The following is a 6,061-nucleotide window of genomic DNA, read 5'->3' on the forward strand; positions in this document are numbered from 1 at the left end:
GGTGTTCTTGGACTTCCACAGCTTAGAACAATACTTTTGATTTTGTTTTTGGTACTGGGCTCTCACATGCTAGGCAAGTGCTCTACCACTGAGCTACATATCCCCAATCCCTTTTTAAATTTTTATTTTAAGACAAGCTCTCATTTAATTGCCCAAATTGGCCTCAAACTTGTGCATCAGCCTCTTGAGTAGCTGGAATTAGAGGCAATGAACCACCACATCTGGCTAGAAAATGACTTTGAAACTTTATCTTGTGTCAGAATCACCTTAAGGGAGATTTTTCAAACACATTGTGGCATTCCACTCCAGGATTTTTGGTTCAGCAAGACTCAGGTAAGGCCCAAGAACCTGAATTTCCAATCAGTTTTCAGACCATGCTGATTCTGCTAGACTGGAGCTGAGAACCATTGTGTTAAATCAATTAAGGTACTATGTCAAAAACTTTACTATTAGTGACTGACTATTAGTGGAAGCTGCTCTGTCTCCAGGGATTACCCTATCTCAGCTAGAACTGAAGGTGACTCTCCAACATAGACAGTGCTTTTATGCCTATCCCTGGGGTCTGTCCCGATGTAATTTACATTCTAGTTGGGGAAGGAGGTACTGCACACCCATGAGATCTGGGGCTGTATTTGGAAAGAGAGAGCCAAATAGATATTTGTTTCAATCCAGAAAGAGGCCTGTGCCTAATTGCTACAATTGTTTCACAACAACCCACCAAGTTACTGTAGTCCATTTACAAATGTGATTCTAAACCAGAGAATCTTGGTGGTCACTGCCTCAGATCTTTGCATTTGTTATTCTTCCTTAAAGCTGTCCCCCTAGATCTTCCTGGCATGGTTTTCCCCCCTTCATTATTAGAATTCTTTATTTTTAAAAAATTTTATTTATTTATTATTTTTGGCACTAGGAATTGAACTCAGAGACACTTAACCACTGAGCCATGTCCTCAGCTCTATTTTGTATTTTATTTAAAGACAGGGTCTCACTGAGTTGCTTAGCGTCTCACTAAATTGCTAAGGCTGGCTTTGAATTTATGATCCTCTCACCTCAGCTTCCTGAGCTACTGGGATTATAGGTGTGTGCCACCATGCCTAGCTCTTAGAACTCTTCTTAAATGTCATTTCTTCAGCAAAATTTTTCTGACCACTCTGCTTAAGATAGTATCCTGTCATTCTGCTTCTTTGCCCTAATTTGGTTTTCTTCATAGCACTCACCACTACTTTGTTTATTATGCGCTTTGCTCACTTCTATGTAAGTTTCCTGAAGACATACAAAGTTTCTTTTTGTTTATTTATTCTTTTTTTCCAATTTGGAATCCACTTGAGCCTAGAATAGTGCCTAACATGTAATAGGCATTCAGTATTTATTAAAGAGAAACATAAGGGCTGGGGATATGGCTCAGTTGATAGAGTGCTTACCTTGAATACACAAAGCCCTGGGTTCAATCCTCAGTACTACCCCCACCACCAAAAACAAATAAACAAACAAACAAAAAAAACCACCATATAAATTGTAATACCTTATGTGTTTTCTTTCTTGGATTAGAATCATATCTGGGTGACTATCATACTTATTCTGAAATGTCCTGGCACACCATTTCTTTCTTTTCTTTTTTTTTAATTAGTTGCTCAAGGCAATACAATGATCTTGACATACATTTGATTCAAAAGGGTATGAATTCTTATTTTTCCACGTGTACAGATTGCAGGATCACATTGGTTATACGCCACATTTATACATACAGCAATACTAGTGTCTTTTGTGTTCTGCTGCCCTTCCTATCCCCCCCTCCCCTTCTTTCCCCTCCCATCACCTCTCTCTACCCAATCTACTGTGACACTTTGGTCTCATGACCTCTGGCTTCAACTGACCACCATCTTACATGTTCAATTATTCATTCAACCCTTTTGTTTTTTCCTCTTACTCCCTGCCAGGTCCATCTCCCCTAAATCCTGAATCTGGCTACCAGCCTTAACAACTGAAGAAAGACGAATATATTTTGGACAAAGTCCTAGCTCTCTAGCAATATTATGGCTAATTCCTGTGCTTCAGTCACATGCCCTCTTGAAAAGCCTATCAGAAGGCCCTAGGCTCATCTTCAGTACAAATCCAGGAACTTTCAGCTTTTTCATCTGGAGGAAGGGTCCAGGGCATCTTTTTCTAGCCCTATTAAACCATATCTGCAATGAAAATAATCTCGGGATCATTTATTCTAGCTATTGGCTCAGTTGGTTGCCTTGAGAAATTGTTAACACCATCTGTTTGTCTATCTAACTTACTGCTTTGCTCTTGTGATCTGTGGTCTTCTAAGTCTGCTGAGCTGTGTACTTTCTCCTGACACTTTTTAAAGTCATCTTAGCTGTATGACAATGTTTAGGTATCTTCCTTAGCACATTTTTCATTGGTCATTACTCTATGTTTACCGGTTGGCTTCATGCTCAAACACCCTGTCCTAAAGAATACTTCTTAGCCTCTCGGTTAAAGGGGACTGGACATACAACATATTTTTTAGAACTGCCCAGATATCAAACATTCTCTCCATCACCTATCTACCATCAAATTATAAATCTAAATTTTGATTGATAAATCAACCATAGCTAGCTAAAGTGCTTCTTTCAAGTTTTTAAGATTCCTGGGAAATTATATTTAAAATTTAAAAGTTGTCAGGGAGGGAGGGGGACAGTTCTGGGGACTGATATTGGCTAAATTATATTGTTATATTGTGTGCATGTACAAATATGTAACAACAAATCCCATCATGTATACAACTTTAAGGCACCAATAAAAATGTAGAAAAAATTAATTTAAAAGTTGTTTGATGAACAAAAAAATTAGGAAAAAGGAGTTTAGGATTAAAAGGAAGGAAAATCCATTTTGTAATGAGCTATCCCTATTTCATCATATCCATTTCTCTAATGCTGAAATATTTGTATCCATTTGTGTCTTTTCCTTAAATAATATTTGATATTTAAGGAAAAGACACATTCTTACTATTCATATCCTTTTTTGCTTTTTCTTTTTACTTCATTTATGCTAACTAATGTGTTCCTGTCTTAAGAATTTGATATATTACAGATGTTAGTGGGTTCACTGATTTCTTCAATTATATTCCAGGTCCAATTAAATATAAGCTTGCCATGAAACGATAGTCCCTCTAGAGTATATACTCTGTGAAAGCTCAGTACCCTGCACAGTGGCTGACATCTAGTTAATTTTCAATAAATATTTGTTGAATGTATAAATGAATTAATAATAAGAATTTTGTAAGATTCTTATCAGAAAAGTATTTACAGCCATTTCTTAGTATGAAGGTTTTCTTTTGTCAGCTACTCTATTTTTTATTTATTTTTTTATAAGTTTAATTTTCATAAACTAACATCTTCAAGTTTGGGAACTACACTGAGATGACCATAAAAAAGGCCTAAGTTTTCCTAAGAAAATTCTCCTTTTCTAATATTCCTACTCCCAATTAAAATGGTTTTTGTCTTCCCTTTTTTTTTTTTAATAATAGCCATCTTTCTTTCTTTCTTTCCTTTTCTTTTCTTTTTCTAGGGGGTGGGCAGAGCTGGGGATTGAACCCAGGGACTTGTGTATGCAAGGCAGGCACTGTACAAACTGAACTATATTCCCAGCCCCCAATAACAGCCATCTTAATGGATGTGAAATAGTAGTATCATCACTTCAGATGAAGAGGGTTTGATTTGTACTTCTCTAATGGCTAATTATATTGAACGGTTTTTCGTGTGCTTATTGGCCACTGTATATCTGCTTTAGAAAAATATCAATATAAACCTTTGCCCATTTTGGGGGGGTCTTTTTTAATATCACAATTTAATTTGATACTTTACTGATCAGAATATATCTGTTTTTAGCTTTATAAACTTTATTTTTTAGAACAATTTTAGGCTCACAGAAAAGTATCATACAGAACAGAGGATTCCCATTTGCCGTCTCTCTATGCTGCTCAGTTTCCTCTATTATTCATATTTTGCATTGGTTTGGTACATTTGTTACAATTGATGAACCAATATTGATACATTATTATTCATTAAGGTCAGTAGTTTATATTAGGTTTCATCCTTTATATTGTGTGGTTCTGAGTTTTCAAATGTATAATGTCATGTAGCTACAATCACAGCATTATATAAATGTTTTACTGTCCTAAAAATATCCTTTGTTCTACCTATTCATCCTGCTTTTTCTATCGAAAGCCCTAGATACCACTGGTCTTTTTATTGTCTCCATAGTTTTACCTTTTTCAGAATGTCAGATAATTGGAATCAAACAGTATGCAGCTTTTTTAAACTGCATGTTTCACTAAGCAATATGCACTTAAGGTCCTTCCATGTCTTCATGGCTTGATAGATCATTTTTTAAATTGTTGAATAATACTTCATTGTATAGATGTACCATGGTTTCTTTATTCATTCACCCTTTGAGGGACATCTTGATTTCTTCCAGTTTTGGCAATTATGAATAAAGCTGCTATAAACATTTGTGTGCAGGTTTTTGTGTGGACATAATTTTCAACTTATTAGGGAAAATAAGGATATTATTGTAGCTGGGTGTAGTGGCTCTCCTGTAATCCAAGTTGATTGGGAGAGTAAATGGGGAAGATGATAAATTTGGCCAGCCTGGCAACTTAGTGAGACCCTGTCTCAAAATTAAAAAGTAAAATAAAAAGGGCTGGGGATGTTAGCTCAGTGGTAGAGTACTTCTGGGTTCAATCCCTAGTATCAAGAAATAAAAACAGGAGCTGGATGTAGCTCAGTGGCAGAGCGCTTGCCTAACATGCGTGAGGCACTAGGTTTGATCATCAGCACCACATAAAAATAAACAAAGGCATTCTGTTCATCTACAACTAAAAAAAAAAAAAATTAAAAAAACCTATTACTTGATCATGTGGTAATATTATGTTTAGTTTTGTAAGAAACTGTCAAAAGTTTGTCAAGCTGTCTTCTAAAGTGACTGTATCATTGTTCATTCCACCGACAATGAGAGTTCTTGTAGCTTTGCATTCTCATCAGCATTTGATATCGTTAGACTTTATTATTTTAAATTTTAGCCATTCTAATAGGTGTGTAAGAGTATCTCACTGTTTTAATTGGCCATTCCCTAATGACAAATTATGTTGAACATCTTTTTGTATGCTTATTTGCCATCTGTACACCTTTTTTTATTTTAATTTTTTAGTTGTAAATGGACACAATAACTTTATTTTATTAATTTATTTTTATGTGATGCTGAGGATTGAACCCAGTGCCTCACATGTGCTAGGCAAGCACATTCCACCACTGAGCTACAACCCTAGCCCTCTGTGTATCTTCTTTGGTGAGGTATCCAGATCTTTTTGTCCTTTTTGGGTTATTATCTTTTCATTATTGAGTTGCAAGAGTTCTTTATAGATTCTGGATGTCAGATCTTTATCACATACATGCTTTGCAAATATTCCCTTCCATTCTGGGAAAAAAAAAAAAAAGTCTTATTTTCTTGAGAAGTCTTTTTACCCCTTAACACACATACACACTGGGGATTGAACCCAGAGGTACCAAGCTACATCCCCAGTCCTTTCTATTAATTAATTAATTAATTAATTATTGAGATAGGGTCTTACTAAGCCACTGAAGCTGGCCTTGAATTTGTAATCCTCCTGAGAGAGCTTCCCAAATCATTGGGATTACAGGTACCACCACACCCTGCCTTTTCATTTTCTTGATGGTATTATTTTTAACACAAAAGTTTTTACTTTTTGTAGTAAAATGGTTTTATCTCCTATTCACTTTCATTCTTATTGCTTGAGGCTGGAATGTATAGGGGCAGAAACAAAAGTAAGCACAAGGAAGGATTGTAGAAAAAGCAAGAACAGATAGAGAGGCACTGGACCAAACATTGAGTAGAACAAGGGATGGAGAGAAGGAGATCTGTGTGAGGAATGCACTTCTTGCTCCTAGAGCATGTATGTGACCCATGTTCCCAGTGTGGATCCTGTTTGCTGAGTCCCACAGACATGCTTTACTTACAGACTGCCAGAATCCTGCACTCCTCCTACTGCAGGTTT

The sequence above is a fragment of the Marmota marmota genome, unplaced genomic scaffold (assembly GCF_001458135.2).
Source record: "Marmota marmota marmota unplaced genomic scaffold, marMar, whole genome shotgun sequence".
Classification (NCBI taxonomy): domain Eukaryota; kingdom Metazoa; phylum Chordata; class Mammalia; order Rodentia; family Sciuridae; genus Marmota; species Marmota marmota.